The 18,251-nt window shown below is 36.3% G+C and overlaps 1 long non-coding RNA gene across 1 annotated transcript in view; it reads right to left on the reverse strand.

Moving 5' to 3' along the window:
- Positions 1-18,251, reverse strand: part of LOC115627039 — a 72,448-nt gene that overhangs the window by 44,057 nt on the left and 10,140 nt on the right. Inside the window, exon 2 of the long non-coding RNA XR_003995641.1 lies at positions 9,330-9,375. This is a non-coding gene — a long non-coding RNA (uncharacterized LOC115627039). The remainder of the gene's footprint in view (positions 1-9,329; positions 9,376-18,251) is intronic.

Below are 18,251 nucleotides of genomic sequence, written 5' to 3' on the forward strand. Positions count from 1 at the left end.
TTATCCTGTTACTATTGCATTTCTCTGAGTGTATAAATATAAACATATGTATATATATTTATTTATATGCATGAACCAACCAGTTATCAGTGCCGTTATAATGACGACCAATTAGAAGTTTTAGCACCAATTTTTAAGCCACATTGCAAAAGATTTCGTAATAATTTAATAACCATTTTTTATGCTCCAGCACTCGACCATTGAATAAGCTGAACAGTCGATCAATGTGTCAGTCTGTCAATATTCTACACATGTTCTCTAGCATGTTAAGAGATTTTTCAATTTTTTTTATTTCTTCATTTTTTTTTATTCAATTTGAATTTAATTAAAGTTGATTATTATGACAAAATGATTAATTAAGTCAATTTGAGACGCCCACTTGAGCTTGTTAAACGAAAAGAGGCCTACATACTGAGGTATGCAACAACAACAACAACAACAACAACACTAACAACAACAACAGACAGTGGCGGCGGTGGTGTCGTTACTAATGATTATTAAGACTGTCGCCAGTGTCGCGACCATTATGCGTATGTTCATTAAGTTATAGTACATAGTGTAGTCCATATGCATATGTGTGTGTGTGTGTGTGTTGGTTTGTGTGTTAAATTGTTGTTAATGCACGGCCATAATTCAATGCAAGCGTCTCATAAACAAACAACTTTGTTAACAGTCCCAGCATCGAGCATTCAGCAAGACTGGAGGGGCATGGCTCGCTATCAGTTGCAAGTGTTGAAGTCATAAATCTGCATAATGATCATGTCTAGCCTCACTGTAAACGCGTCCATGTATGTGTGTGTGTGTGTGTGTGTGTGTGTAGGTTTAGACAACATGTTGTCTATGTTTATTAGCCGCTATTAGCTTTGTTTTTCTGCCTTTCACATGTCAAGAACCGTTTGCAACTGTAATTAGCTTGTGGGTGTTTGCGAATATTGGCAAAAATATTGCACAACCCCAGACTCGGACGCGGACTCGGACTCGGACTCGGATACAGATTCAAACTGAAAATTTAAGCTGTCCAAAACGGTATATGCACTCAATGAGTGAGCATAGCCGACCAAACGATCGGCTCGGATCGGCCAATCGACCAATCGGCCAATCGACCAATCCACCAGCCGGTCAACCAATCAGAGTTGCTAAGCTACTTAAAATTCATGGCAACGACAGCTCTGACACTGATGACAGGACAAAGAGAATGGGCATTGAGTTCTTTGAATCGCATTAAAATATCTTTACTACCAGTCCACATACTTGTACGTACGTTTCCCCAATTGAAGTTTGATGCATTGCCAAGTCCGAAATATAAGACAACCGTTGCATTGATATGGAAGCAGTTTTGAAAGCAGAACGGTAGCCAACGCTGCAAAAATGCCATTAGGATATACTTGTATAACTATAACTAAAATAAGTATCAATCATATGCTCGCATGTCAGTATGTACTTAGAACAGTGCAGCTAAATTGAAATCCAATTACGAAGCTCACTCGAAAAAATAACAATTTCAGATTAAAAATAATTCCAAGTCCGTTTATTGTAAATCCCCCAGCTAAGAACCTTTTCAATGTCAAATATCTGTCAACAACAATTTTCATTGCAAAAACAATCAAAAATCCAACGTTTTTTATATATTTTCAAATAATGTAGAAGAAGAGTTAATAAAATGGGAAATTGCAAAATATGGCATTTATTATTTTTGTAGTCTTAAATTAATTTTAAGTAACAAATTAATTAACATATGACTGCTTTCTCACTATTATATAATAATTATTTTCGAAACGAGATAAAAGCCAATAAGTCTGTTTCTGTATTTGTATTTCCTCCTCAGTGCTGTTTGTTGCAATTGTTATTTCTCAAAGAATGTCTTCCATATTATTAGTATTCTTTTGCTGAAGCAAAGTATTTCTGTTAGAAATCTACTAATTGTTCCTTAAGAGTCTTGGAGTCTTTTTATTTTCATTTCGGATAAAAATATGCACGAGTTATTAACATTAAAAAATATACATTTTCATTTTTAAAAACATTTGTATGAGCTAGTTGTACATTTATCTGCTCTGTCTTCATCAGTCGTACATTGTCCATTGCCTTGTTGGCTTTTACATTGAATTGTGGTCTATTTAATGTAAGTTCTGCTGTGTAAATAATTGTTAAGTTCAGCTATTCTGTGTGTTCCTGCTTTGTATTTGTGGGCTCTCTAGCGTCTTATTCTCTCAATCTCCCTCAAAAGATTAGCCAGTGCGGTTGTCATCTTCCCCTTTTGCGTCTTCTTTTATCAATTATTTTTTAGTTGTCCCCCTTCTTCCCATTGCATTTAAAAAATCTTCTCGTACTTTGATGCGGCTTTTTTCCAAACTTGGGATGTCTCCAGTGGGTGTCTGTTATGATCGTTTATATGTATATATATTTCCGTTACCATTTGAAATATTTAAATTACTGTAGAATAGAAACTGGAGATTAATATTTGTAGTCGTAACGCTCAACCGCACAAATCCAGGCACTTCAGATGCATAAATTCAACTGTGGTATGCCAGTTATGGTCCCTAAATGGTCAACACAGTTGCAATCTCACATTAAAAAACAAAAAACGTAGCAAAAGTTGAAAAAATAAAAAAAAAATAAAAAACTATTTAGCATTAAATAAATTAAATTGTAATTACATTTTTTGTATTTCGCACAGCAATTAAAGCGCATGCAGACAGACAGACAGACACACAGACAAATGGAGAGACAGACAGACTTATGGACGGAGTCTCAGTCGCGGCTTGATTAAAAATAATTGGTGCACAACACTTGTGTATGCCATAAATGACAATGAAGCCGACGCGGCGGCTCATGGGATAAATTAAAGTGCGACTGCGACTGCGACTGCGACTCTGACTGTGACGATGACGATTTAAGAATGAATGCCGACCAGGCCGCATTTGGTAAATGGCCCACAGCACTTTCGAGCCGAAGGTGCTGGCCAAATTGGTCAAGAAGCGTGTGTCTACGCATGCGTCGCATTGCGCTCATTATATGCACGCGCCTTAGCCGGCCTTAACCGGCCTCAAGCGATCACTGGCCACCACTGGCGACCACTAGTGATCACTAGTGGTCACTGGTGATCACTGGCGACTGATCAGCAGCGTGTGGGGCCACTCGCAAGACTGCCTAATGACTAATTTGTGGCAGCAATGAGTCAGTGGCACTTAACCTCGCATACAGGATGTAATCAGCGTATGGGGAGGAGAACATTGGCGAGCGGGCCGAGGCGGGGAGACGACTGCCTAGAATGCCAAATAAATTCGCATGCAATTGGCAATTGTTGCACTGCCGCAATAATTGATTGTACAGGAAACAAATAAATTGCGCCAAAAAAAAAAACAAACAAAAAACAACAACAAAATAAGGAAAAAAAACAAATAAATATCAAAGTCTGCATTTGTTGCTGCAGTTTTGCAAGAGCTGCACAGAATTGGGCTCGCATTTGTATTTTGATTGAATTTCGGCTTTGGTTTCAATTTCCATCTGCAATTGTTTTTCTTGTTTTCTGGTTTTTGTTGCAAGAATCAATCAGACTGCTCGCATATGACAACTTTATTGTGCACGCAGATCTTATCGCACAGTTTTCCATTCTGCAAATCGATCGACGGTCGTTGTCGTTGTCGTTGCTAGAGATGGGTGCGTGACAAAGGCCGTCTTATGTGATCATTAAACTCATCACATCAAGTAGTCAATAATTCGTTCTGGCAGTCTTATTTGAGAATCATTGCATTGAAAAAAATTTATAATACATATCTTATGTTTATCTTATAATATAGGAATTGTGTGGCTGAATCGCTTATATTAAAAATTTATATTCGAAAAATTATAAAACCTGGGACTAAATTTCATATTCGGGCTAATTACATTTATTAATATTTCAAAAGTGTACGAAAAATCATATTTAATATTAACAGCACAAATATTTGTCTGATCTAAGCGAACAGAGTCGGTTTATTTTCTTTAAATTAAAATGCCCCGTTTTGTTAGTTATAGATAAGGTTTATTTTTCTTATGTTTTAATATGTAACTGATATTAATAGATAGCTATCAACTATTTCAGTTAAGCCACCAGGATGTAACATTTTCAAAACAGATCATCTTCTCAAGCTTGTAAGAAATAATTCAACAAGCAGTTTAATTTAAAAAACAACATCAGCTTATAGGCGTCATCTGTATTCAGAACTTTAATTCAATGCTCGAACTAGATTTGAAAACTGTTGAAAATAACAAAAATGTGCACCGTTTTTGTTTTAGCTTCGCTTAAATAATAACTTTGTGCAAATTCAGAGATTTGTGATCGAAGTTTTGAGCCCGCGATGCGACACTTTTATCAAACGCCCATCTCTAGGCGCCCCCAGTCGTATAATTCTTACAATACATACGACATACGAGTATATGCCAATCAGTGATCGATGTGGGACCACCAACAGAACCGATCGCCAATCATTCGCCAAACGGTAGCCAGCGGTCGGAGGCAGCAGCCGCAGCAGCCGCAGCAACAGATCGGACAGTTGGAACAGCTGGGACAGATGTCAGCAGCGAGAGCAGCGTGAGGCACGATTAAGATCGGCATGACAACGACATGTTTGTCTAGTGGATTGAATTTGCGACGGCGACGGGTCGTATACGCATTGTTGTTGACACAAACATATGAATTAGTGTGCAAGAGCGATTGACATGCGACTTGGTGGGGCATGCCCCACCCATAAAGGCCAAGCCTTCGAGCGCCCACAGACAGAGGCAAGATTTGTATAATTGCGTATACGCACTGTATGCGTGCCCCCCAATATCTTCTTATCTGACATCAATGGGCGCAGACGTTGACACGAATTCTTTTATTCATTTTATTCCATTTTATTCTTTCAGTCTGTTTTGCATGTTCGAGCTGTTGTGGCTAATTTGCATGGGTTATGTAATTATGTGATTTGATTATTTGTTATTGCTCTTGTTGTCGCTATTGTTATTGTTGTTGTTGTTGTTGTCGCTGCTACTGTTGCAGTTGTTATGGCCATTGTTGAGCTTTCGTCAAATTGTGTCTGCGCTGTGCTATTTAGATTTGTTTTTGAATATTATTGTCTCCTTTTCGTGTTGTTTTTTTTTTTTTTTTTTTTTCTGTGGACCAATAAACAATCAACTCGAAAATCGCATGTTTGCCATTTGAAAGTTTCTGCCACACACACACACACACACATGTGTGTCTGAGTATGTGTGGGCAAGCATATGCCATATTTTGTGCACATTATTGGCATTTATCTGCAAATTTTGATCGTTACTGTAGTTGCTGTCGAGGCGTGCCCGTTTTTCCTCTTGGCGCAAAAAAAAAACCCCAAACAAGACAACAAAAAATAGCTGACTGAGATTACAATTATGTTAACATTATTTAATTTATTTTGTATGTACGTTAAGTGCTTTTGAGTTAATCAAAGCATAAAACAAATGAGGAAATTGTTGCTGCCAAAACCTCAAATTATTTTTGAACAGGTGCGGAGAAATTCGCTTTGTAGATGGCTAGCTAATCGGATATTGATGTGAAAAACCGTTTAGTTCTAATGCATTAGGAGTTTTTCAATTAAAAACATACAAAGAGATTTGTCGTAACGATAGTTTTTCGAACTACTTCTTGCTTAAATAATTATATTATGTTATGTAGTATTGGTTTATACTAACATAAGACGACGACCATAGAACTTTTTTCAAATCACTTAAGGAATGTGGTACTATATAAAAATCTATTCTTTCTAGATGCGGTGAGACAAAACCATCTACAATTGTGGGTTCCTCTGCTGTTCTCTGTTTAGGTTGTACGCTAACAAGAGAAGTTATGTTACAATTATAATTTTGGAGACCCTTGAGTAAAGACCGATAAAGGGCAACTGACTGCAGAAGAATAAAGTTAATCACTGAACATAAAATTGATGTACGACACCAAATTGGGTACACTTTTAATCTCCCTCTCCTACCATTATCTCCAATAAACTATTAGGCACAAGTATTATTTATAATGCAAAGAAAGTATATAGTTCTTAAAATAGATGACAATCTCTTGGAATCAATATTCCAGTTAGCATCATAAATTACTCTTCAACAGAATCTCAATTATGAGACCGACTGGTTGGCTATAATAATAATTGATACAATAATAAATAGTTCAATATAAAGCTAGTATTAGCCAGTTTTTGCTGGCATCTAACCGCAATTTCCCAAAAATTTTTCCCATGAAGTTGAAGAAATAAATTCAATCAAAATCAAGAAATAGCAACGATCTAAATTTGTTGACATTAAAGGTTAAAATCAAGTCTGGGACAGCTTTTGATTTTTTTTTTGTACACACACATAAATACTTGTACACCTCTTTCTGTTCACGACTCATACACAAACACACATAAATAAAAAACCACCAAATTTTGGCATGCGTTTCGCCTACAGCTGCCCATTGCGGACCCGGACCATTCATCAGCTCAACAAGCACGCCAAATTCAATTTTCCACTGCCTTCAAGTCTTTGGCATAGCCCCCCTGAGGTGTCCGTTGATTGCCTGACAACGGGACATGCCGAGCACCACACCACCACAAACAGACAAACAGACACACAGACATACATACATGCACATATACACATAACCTTGATGGGTGTAACTCGTTTCTTGAGAGAGACTTTATCTGTGATTTTTCCGAGTCATAATTGCGTTTTAATTGATACAGAAAACCGAAAAACGCTTACATGCAAATTCTAGTAAAAGGGAAGTGATTAATTTTCAAGTGGAGGCTCAGTTGTTGTTGTTGCTGTTGTTGTTGTTGTTGTTGTCTAGACAGGCTCAGCTTGTGGCATGCCGCGATTTGGTGCACTTACGAGTCTAAATATGTAGAGAATGCTTTGCATACGAGTATATCATATCAAATTACTTTGCGGCCTTAGCAATACAATTAAGACTTGTTTTTCTGGCCAAAAGCCATAACACACAAAACCATACGTACATACGTATGTGGAGGTATGTTCGATTGTGTGTTGTTGTCGGCAACACAACCACCCGCCCCAAAACTGTAAATCAATTGGCCTAATGAGTGCAACGAATTTGACAGCGAACGCAAATATCTTTGATTATTAAACGGTGTGTGTATGTGTGTGTGTGTGTGTGTGTGTGTGTGTGTGTGTGTGTCTGAGTGTAAATCGATTAATAATGCAGTTAATCAAGCTAACGGCACTCGAACAAAAAATAACAGAAATACAAATGTATTCTGCGATCATGTCAAGCGTCTTAGTCAAGTCATGTGAAAGGGCCGAGCCAAATCAAATGAATCGAAACGAATCCAATCGAGTTTGCAGTTGTCAACGGCCGTCATAAATTGGCCACAAGTTGCAAGTATGTATACAAATATATAAATATATATATATATATGTATGTGTGTATGTGTGTGTCACGCCTATGAAATTGCTGCAGACGTACAGCAATTTACATAAATATGAGCATACAATAAAAATGGTGCAATTCATCAACTGGCAATAAGCATATGGCCATGCGACTGACTTAATGGAGTCGTTGTTCAGCCATCATTGTTGCCATTGTTGTTGTTGTTGTTGTTGTGGTTGTTGTGGTTGTTGTCGCTGCTATAGCCCAAGGAGTAGTTGGGGCGTGCCAGGTCTGGTCTATCGCCTAGTTCCATACTACATACCTTAAAGATTTGCATGGGGCGCAACATTTTCATCAAACGAAAATGCTAAAGTTCGTTTCTTAAGTCTTTCGTTTTTTTCGGCGTCAAATTGCGCAAAACAATAACAACAACAACAACAACAATGGCTTACCACGAAAAGCTCTTACTTTACTTTATTTCGTTGTCTAAACTAAGTAGCGCAGCTCGTGCAACAACAATAACAACAACAACCATCGGCCAATGAGCAAAAATATCTTGCCCCAGGATAATTGTTTGCTATCTCAAATATTTTTGCATTGAGAAAATAATAAACTAACAACAACATTGCCTCTTGTCCCAAACTCACATGCCGACCACTCCCCCCCTCCCACTCTCTAAGCCTAATTGAGGCAGCCAGACAAATATTCATACATAGCTTCACATAGGAGTACGAGTACGTATCGTTCGGCCCAATTCCTGTGGTCTTTGATGTCCAGGCATAGCCAGCCAATCAGGCCACAATTATGTCTGCATCGGGCGGACACACAACACATGCATACTTTATTTTGTTGCCGCTCCACATGCCCTTCAGCCAATAATAACAGATTTAGGCACTCGAATACTATATATCCACTCAGTATATCCGCCGCAGAGAGCAGGACTTTCAAAAAGTGAAATAAGTACATGGCTGTCTGTGCTGCAAAATTCAATTTCAGTCGAAGACAGTAATTGGAATCAATATAGAAATGCAATGCAATTCAACTTCTCTGTATTGTGTTCATTAAGTTTAAGCTTACATTTAAAAGTTAATTCAAATTAATATTTCTAATAAGGAGTTCGGTACGTCAAGGGAATTTCATTTTAATTGCAGAAAGTTAAGCAGACCTTTGGCTAAGCTTTTTAGAACCAAGACTTATTATATTTATTATAAAAGTATATTTGAGTGATACAATTTTGGAAAAATAGTTTATTAATCCTCCCTACTGTTTTTCTTTGTTCTGATAATAATGTTTCTCATCATTATTCACCATCACTCACACCCTCTCGTGTGGATTTGGAAATTTTGAGATGCCTTATTCACTATTAATCTCATAATAAATACACCTAATTCAAATGATTTCTATTTGCTTTTGCGACTTTCCAAGTGCAGCCAACCACCCTTACGGATATTTTGCTCAAAACGTTGACTATTTAATAAGATTTGTTTTATTACAACAGAATTTTCAATAAATTAATAAAAAGGATAGAGAAATGGTAATAATAATTTGGAATAATTTTTGAAATCTCAAAAGTCAAAAGATTTTAACACAGATGCGTTCAATTCAAAAGATACAGTATATTCTAATGTGACTAAATAAAAAAGTCACAAAAATCAATGGCAAAGCTAAGCACAATTTTTAACCACACAAACGTTTTTCAGATTTACTTTTCATACAATCGGGATATAAAGTATGTACTTGTATATATTTATTTAGTTTATACGTAACATCGACTGTCTCAAGAGAGACAACTCAACGTAACTCAACTCAGCTCAACTTTCTTCTTTTCTAGTTCTTTTTTAGTAATGTCTTCTTATAAAGCTATAATATTCTGCTTCTATTGAGAGAAATAAATAACTTATATTCACGAACTGAAATATTTGTAAATGTCTACAAAATGAGAACTTAGGGATTTACTTACTTGAATTTCGGCTATCAATGTGCTGTCTTTTTAAATGTTGAACTGCCTGGAAAGTGGAAGAGAAAAAAAAATAATTATTACACTCATCCGATTCTTTCCTAAGGGAGCAGCGAGTAAGGGACAGGCTAAAGAGTCGAATTTAAATCTCAAGAAAAAACTATGCCAAGGTAACAAGTACGATTAGATACACATACATATGCATATGCACACACACAAACACACACATACACACACACATAAATAGAAAAGACAACAAATGCAAAAGAGACAGACACACATAAACAAACACATAAAGCTAAAAAGCCATAATTAGATCACAAGTCATAATTTTGTTGTGAATGAAAAACTTGCCGCTGTTATTGTTATTATTGTTGTTGTTGCTTAGCCCTACCATAACATAAGCTGCAGCAGTAACAACAATAACAAAAGTCGCTTCAGGTTTGAAGCAATAAAGAAAAATCACTTTAATTCGGGCGCAGTCGAAGTCGCCGAAGTTGTCGCTCGCTTTTGGCCACTTTTAGCGGCTTTTGGCCACCCGAACATAAAAGCCACGCTTTTCATTGTTGCTCTTGTTTGTTGCGTTGTTTGTTTGTTTGTTTATTTTTTTCCCCTTCTTGATATATAAACACAAGCACAATGGCAAACACCAAGGTAAATAAACTAGGAAACAATATATACTCGTGCTATATATTCGAACAATTATCTTCGGCTGCAACGAAGCTGCATATCCTTTACTATCCTTTACTTTATCATAGATTCTTGACAACCAAGGCCTCCATCTGGCATATTATACTACGTATATTGCAGTGATCCGATTTAGTCTGATCTTAGTTAACGTTTTTATGATATATAATATTATAAGTAGTAGTCTAATATTCTTAAGATGTAATGGTGTTTTTTTTTTTTTATTTCAGTCCGATCGTGTTATTCATATATGTAGTCGTCTGATCTGTTATAGTTCGACAATTATTTCCCCTTTTGTGTCTAAAGCAATATGCTCTTTCATTTTACTGAAGAGTACAAAAATTAAGCTTGTCGGGTGGAGTTGAAGGGAAAAAATTTCCAACAAATCCAAGCGCCGCCTTTAATGAAAACATTTTGACCAAATCCGAATCTGTAGTTGAAGCTGATGCTGATGCTGATGCTGAAACCGAAGCCTGACGACTGAGTTGCAGTTTGTTCGAAGGGTCGGGTCCGTTGTTGGCCACAATTCGTAGCCAATTTAAATGTCATTGCGCCATTTTTATTTCGCTTGCTTGCTTGCTTGCTGGCTTTCCAACTTTAATTTAAATGAAAACAAAAACAAAAGCAAAAGCAAAAATCTTATCACCGGCCATCTAAAGAGGCAAAGGCTAGACTAAATCAAAAGCAAAGTAATTTTTTCTGCAAATCGAGTTCAAAGTTCACTGCTGCGGTTAAGGCGTCAACTGCTGCCCATTCACAATGGCCCAATGGTTTTTATAGATTTTCAGCCTCCGATAAGTCGCGTCAAAAGTGAAAGCGCAATTCTACTGCCGAGGATTGGGTGTGGCCCCCCAATCCACTAACCCATGGAGAACATTTTGGATTATTGTGTAACACTTTGAAATGTGTGGCATCAATGACGCACCTGAAGGTCTCCCTCTCATACTTACAAATGAACCGTGAATAATGCCAAGCATCGCCCATCGATTGTTATGCAAAATAGTCGGGCCAATGACAACGACAATTTACGAACTGCGACAACAATAATTATAATAGTATTTATAATAGCATGTTCCATAACGACTTACAACGCCGCGAATTAAATGCTTTGAACAAATCACGGCATTATTTTGTATCAGCTCGTAAACAACCAACTCGTAAACCACCTGTCTGCTAAATACGTACTACCTGACCCTTTGGCAATGCATGTCGAACACCTTCCATCAAAATTACTCCATAATAGTCAGCTTAGCGCTCACAGAATCAGTGTGAATGAAAATCGATGCAACCACACCAAACGAGGCTGCAAAATGGCATTTAAGACCCTCAGCAGATAACTTTTAAAGATACTAAGTACTTTTGTTAACATATTTATTCAACTTTATATTCTATTGTACGACTTATATATTGTTTTGTTTTTTAACTCAATTCTGATATGTTCTTTGTTATTCTTCTGCATCTCATTCCATCTTATTTTATTCCATATTATATGTTGTTCTACACCTTGCCATTTATTTTCATTCTGTTCTATTATATTTCATTACATTGCAATCGTTTATATTTCCTTATACTCTATTCTATTGTATTCCGCTCTGTTCTGTTATATTCTGTTATATTATGTTCCATTATAATCAGTCCCATTCTTTTTTATTCCATCGTATCGCATAATATTTCGTTTCGTTCTAATACATATTTTACTTTAGTTGAAAAGATCATGGTTCATAGGATATTTATGGTACATATCCCATTGCACCACCAAATAATAACTGCCTCTGAATGTCCATGGGGCCACCCACTGAAACAAAACCATTCGGCTTATAGCACCACTCTAATAAGCTGCTGCACCATTCTATCAATAAGTTGCATAAAGTGCCACCCGAAACGACCTTTCTAGAACACCGTCCGTTCTCGCCACCCCTCCCCACCATTAATACATATGTGACCAAAGGCACGTCATCAGCAGGTGGTGCTGGTGGTGGTGCTCCGTGCTCGCAAAGAACTCGGCAGTGGCAACAAATAGAGCATATCGATGACACGCATGCGACGACCAGTTGATCGGCTCGATAATTTGAAAGTCTGAAATTCAATATCATGCCCAAATGTTGCGCACCCAAGCGGTGCAGCCAAATTGCTGAGCCACAGTGCCACAGCACCACTGCTAACCGACCATTCACATCTACATGCTTATGTAAATACATATCTCTATATGTTTTTTTACATACATGAAAACGCAAAGATCGAACGGTTTTTCACTGCCAATCTCTACAAAATACATATAATCGTATGTATTTTTTTTTTAAATTTTTAAATTAGAGATTATAATTCGACTAAGAAAAAAATACTCGACTGTATTGATATTTAGAGGAAAAAGCACGTTGCTCTATCGAAACTGAAAGAGGGTTTTATCTTTATTACTATATAGTGTGTTAAATATATTCATTGGTACTTCCCAAGTATATATTCAGACAGAAATTGAGAATGTGAGACAACACTATTGGACATACATTTTTCCGTATAGAATTATAAAACAAAAGGTTTTAAAGATTTTTACAATCAATTCTTCAGAATAAGCAACTATATTAAGATATATACATATATTGTTTAATTATATATTGATAAAGAAAAGAAAACACTCTGGTACACTCATTCCAAAACGATCTAACAGAGACTGATGGTGCAAATATTTGTAACAAATTGTTCTCAAATAATCAGTTATCGTAAAATTTAATAATAAAGATTTTTAAAAATAATAATATTAAGTAAATTTGTTATGAAACTGAGTGCAAGTGTACAATTTTTAATTTAGAAGCAATAATCATTGTTGTTTTCCAACTTCAATTACGCAAATATGAAACAACAAACTACTTGTATGCACATTGTTTCGCTGTCTAACCATGGCTTAATAATACACATTTGTGCGATCTTTTCAAATTTTCCACAAACAGTTCTGTGTAGGTTAAATAAGTTTGATATTTCCATTTGCGAGCTATCTACATACAAGTAGTATAAGCAAAGATGCTTTCTAAGTGCACTATTGGATACATAAATACTATGTCTATAGGTAATGTCTCTATAACTATGATCTGTCCTTCTCAGCAAGATAGAAATTGAAATTATGAAGTGTTGCTGCTCACAGCAAAATACAATTTATTCGAATTCCTTCTAATGTTGGCGGGGGCTTTCAGTTCTCAAGACATTTGCGACTGATCGTGAAATGTCGTCGTCGCTGTTGTTGTTTTGTTGTATGTGGCGCGAGGTCTTGACATTGTACCTTGAGCATTGTCATATGGTATCTATGTGTGTGTGTGTGTGTGTGTGTGTGTGTGTGTGTATCGATGAGTGTGTTGCTGCTGTTGTTGTTGTTGTTGCTGTCATCTGTGCTTGAAACAGCGCTCAAAAGTTAAAACAACAGCAGTGGCAAATGTAAATTGAAAGCTGCCAAAGAAAATCAAAGCTAATTGTTTTGTCGATTAAACTATATGCGAGTATACATATATAGACATATATACTATACATGCACATATGTATACATACTATATGTATGTTTGTACTTGTATGTATGTAGCACTTTATGCCATTTGAGCGACGCGTCACGTCTCACACACCCAGTAGGCGTTGCAACGTTAATAGACGCTAATGCCACACACACGTGAAACTGATGACGAGGAGGGGAGGGGTAGATGCTGACTGGGAGGGAGATTTGCTCCAGTTCGGCAGTCGGGGTCGAAGTCACAGCTGCCACTGCCGCTGACTCATCGGCTTGCAACATGCATCAGATTTATAGGCTGGGCGGCGACATACGCAATTGCCATTTCGGACCGAGACAAACGATTCGGGAGGGCTTCAAGAATAGATTAATATCTGGCCAGTGGGCGGACACTGGGCGTATGCGTAATACGATTTCGCAATGAAGTAAACAAATAGAAACAATTATCTTGCAAAGCCAATCTAAATTTGCAATCTATCTGGTGTATCCTTCAATATTGTTTTCGACATGCTCGTTTGTAACACCCAGATTGGTAGAATGGTAATCGAAGTTCGCTTCAATCACTAGTCCTGTTTAAATATAAACATGCACAGTACCAAGGTATTGTTTTTATGTGAAAATGTAAAATATTAAGTGAATGCAGTTCCCTTTTTGAAATCAGACACAAATAGATAAAAATGTCACTTGCTCAAATCCTCTCACAGATAACAGTCAAATAGATACAACTTATATATAATATAACTATCGTACAAACGATGTGCTTTGGGAAGAGCTTTTTTGATTTCTAAAGGTGGGAATAATTTAGACATATCTAATGATGTGGCATTACTTGTGGATCGCAAATGGTGAAACCCGGAGGAACTGAAAATTAGATACTGTGGATATATCCTTTAGTTCGCGACCCATGACTATAGGGGAATAAAGATTTTGTTGTAAGTCATAGTGAAGGACATACTATACACCTAATTCTGTTTTTACACGATCTTTTTTAACACGATTTCGATATAACATTAATTGAAAATCAAAAATTGTATATATGTATATTTCTAAGGAACCAATCCCCTATTTTTGCATATGATCAATGTCTTTTTTTACACGGTTGTTGCTGGAACCAATCGACCGTGCAAAAACAGAATTAGGTACACTTAATACTTGTAGCTTAAGCACAGTCGAGAGAAGACTTCTTAGCTGGTTTGATCAGCATTGAATATTTTATTGTTATTTTATTTGCCTATTTATTTGTTTCCTGCTTTATTTCAGCCACTTTTCTGCGCTTTTATTAAACAAAATAGGGAATCTAAGAAATTGCTTAATATTAATTTAGCTTGAAAAAATAAATATTTGCCTATTCTGCGGGCACATTAGAAACGAAATGAAGGCTCTTCAGCTTGAAATTTAAAACAGATTTAAATAATATACAACGTATCTATTTATTTGCAGTGCTAAATTGAAATTGAAAATTGTAAGAATATATTTTGAACAAATTGTTAAAATACAAAAGCAATATTAAATTGCATAACAATTGATAAACCAAAGTGACGCGCATGAGTGGCAGCAGCATTGTTGTTGTATTGTTATTGTTGTTGTGCGCGTTTGCGCCATAGAAATTCTTGCCAAGGTTCATTTGCAATGCTTGGCGCAACTTGCCAGCTTGGCAACATGTGCAACTTCGGCAGCAACAACAGCAACAACAGCAACAACAACATAGCAGCACGTTGGCTTAATTAAAGTTTGTTACTACTACTTGTTGCGGTTACCGCTGCTACTATTGTTGTTGTTGTTGCTGCTGCTGTTGCTGTTGCTGTTACTGTTACTGCCGCAATATTTTGGCCTATAAACGAAATTTATATTAAAGTAGGCAGCCAGGTAGATAGGTTGGTGGGTTGGCGAGCAGGTTGCCATTAAAGTACGAGTACCTGCGACGACAACGACGACGACTCGTGCCCCAAATTCAGAATGCAATGCAATGCAATGCAACGCAGTGCTAGATGATGTCATCTGCCTGCCTCAGGGCTGATCTCAAGCAATTGCATTTGCGAATATAATTAAACGATTTTTATCAATGGCAGACAGAGCAACAACAAAGTTGCGCTTTGCATAACAAACGGCGCCTTTGAGGAAGGCCCACGCTCGCCTTTTTTATTTATTTGATTTTTTTCATATTTCTGTGGCATCAAACAAGGCAGTGGTTTTGTTGATGTTATTGCTGCTGGCACTGCTGCTGCCGGCAGTTGCGGGAAGCTCCATAAGTGGGCGATGGGGCGGCGGCAAAACGCATCGCAATTAGCTTCGTTTATATGGCGTATGGCATCAATCAAAGTTGTCATTGGCTTCACTCAGTTTCAGTTCATTAATCATTAATTTCGTTGCCAACTTGTTAGAACCTAATATGTAATTTGCTTGTTATTGTTTGTGTTATTTTTGCATTTTAAAGTACAGTGGGCGTTGCTTTTGTTGTGCCACAAAATGAATTTGTCAGAATGCTTGAAATTCAGCAAAAAAAAAAAAAAAAAAAAACACCACATTTTTCAAATAAGCACACATTTACAAGTAGAAGTTTTCTAACTATATGCAAATTGATCATTTTTGAAATTAAAAATCAATGGAAATAATAAAATTTTTTTAAACAATTAAATTAACAATAAAGAAAGACTAAGGCAGCAAAGTCTAATTTGATTTTTAATTTTAAAGAGGCAATTTTAATAAGTCTAAGCGCCAAATATATATGATCTATATATATAAATCTATCTATGCGCAGTCAGCAAAAAAAAAGACACCACATTTTTCAAATAAGCACACATTTAGAAGTTTTCAAACTATATGCAAATTGATCATTTTTGAAATTAAAAATCAATGGAAATAATAAAATTTGTTTTTAAAACAATTAAATTAACCATAAAGAATGACTGAGCAAAGTCTATTTTGAATTTTGATTTTAAGGAGTAAATTTTAATAAGTCTAAGCGCCAAATATATTAATAAATTTATAAATCTATCTATACACAGAGCATGCTTATTACGAGTCTATAAATAGTCTCACTATGTCGAATACATAAGTGCCATAGGACCGACCTATCAGTGCTGAAGTTACAGTCTGATAACTTGTTTGTTAATAATAATAGTTCAAGAAACCCTGTTAATTATGAGTCTTGTCTACATTTTATTCGAACTCAGTTCCTATACACCTAGCTACAATAGGAGTGATCGGTGCATGATATTTATGCATGCATTATCCTACAATAGTTTTTCAGTATTTTCAGAACCAGTTGACTTTTGGAAGAGTGCATTGGGAAAAAAAAAGGGTTTTCAAGAGTCGGGATGACACCAGTTTCAAGTTCTACTTTTAATTGAAACGTATTTAAAAAGGGGAAATTCAATTAAACAGCTATGGCTTATCCTAATCCTACTTTTTTGATTACTGTCTGGACCACATTAGTTAGATATTATTGTAATTTGATTAGATTTCTCCGTCTTAGGCTTTTCTAGATGAAAAGATGATTTTTCTATGTTTGTTGACATAAATAAATAAAAAAAAAATAAATAAAACATGGTATAAGTATTCTGGCGTTCAAGTCTCGGTCTAGATGACTTGAACTCTGCACGAAATTAATTAAAATTCAATTCTTTCGATCATATTTTTGTAATAATGCAGTTGGTTTTTTATTATTAAAGCACAATTGGAATTTAATTAACTGATTATTTATTTAAAGTTGTCTTAAATAAGAGTGAAACTCTAATATATGTACAAGTAATAGTACAAAAATATTCCGCAAAAGTGTAATTTTAATATCCGTTTTAATCTGCCATTGATGGTGGCTTTTGAACAGCAACAGTTTAAATTGGATAAACAAAATGTTGTTGCTTTTACAATATGCGAGCGTATTTATACATTTTATGAGTATGAATTTATTTTACTCAAATTCACATTTAATTGGTCGGCTCATTATTTGCATTAAGTATTTAGACCAGTTTTTTTTTCTTAGAAAGCTTAAACAGACTACAGTTTTGAACACTTGGATTTATTTCGAATCAATTGGCGAAAAAAGGTTCCCCTAGTGGGTCGAGAGAATAATAAGAAGATCTGGGAACGGTATATCATAAGACTAGAATTTATGTTGAGTCGATCTTCGTGTTAGACATGTGTTGATTAGGTAAGTTGAGGTTCAAGCTATACTCCCGTTCGTCCAGCCATGCTCGTCGTTTTCCTTCCATTTGAAAAACAATTGGAGAAAATCCGTTTGAGCTTTCACACGAATACCACGAGTGGGTCTTCAATTGTGATGACAGTCGAGACTTGGGGCGGACTAATTGGCAAGGGCATTTAGGTTTCGGTGCGATGGCAATGTTGATAACATTTGCGTCCATTGTTGTTGTTGTTGTTGTTGTTAGTTGGCTGTTGGCAAGTTCAGTGCAATCACAGGCTTATATGTAATTTATTTATTTATTTGTAATTCCATTTGGCATTATTGCTTTGCTTTTCATGGACGGTTCGTTGTTCGTTGTTCGTTGTTTGTTGTTTGTTGTTTCTGATGTTTGTCATTGTTGGCATTTGCCTGAAGTCGCATTAATGCGACATGTGGGTGGGCGGCAATTGTTTGGCTTGTGGGCTAACCTCCGGGTGGGCGTATCGCACTGACATGGCATTGCCCAACAAAAACAACAGCAACAACAACAACAACAGCATCCAGCAGAGGAGAAGTCGGGCGAGCTGCTCATCTGACACTCAGATGCAATTTTTCACAGCTACTACCA

Source organism: Scaptodrosophila lebanonensis, unplaced genomic scaffold, assembly GCF_003285725.1.
Source record: "Scaptodrosophila lebanonensis strain 11010-0011.00,11010-0021.00 unplaced genomic scaffold, SlebRS2 tig00000089-arrow-pilon, whole genome shotgun sequence".
In the NCBI taxonomy this organism is placed as follows: domain Eukaryota; kingdom Metazoa; phylum Arthropoda; class Insecta; order Diptera; family Drosophilidae; genus Scaptodrosophila; species Scaptodrosophila lebanonensis.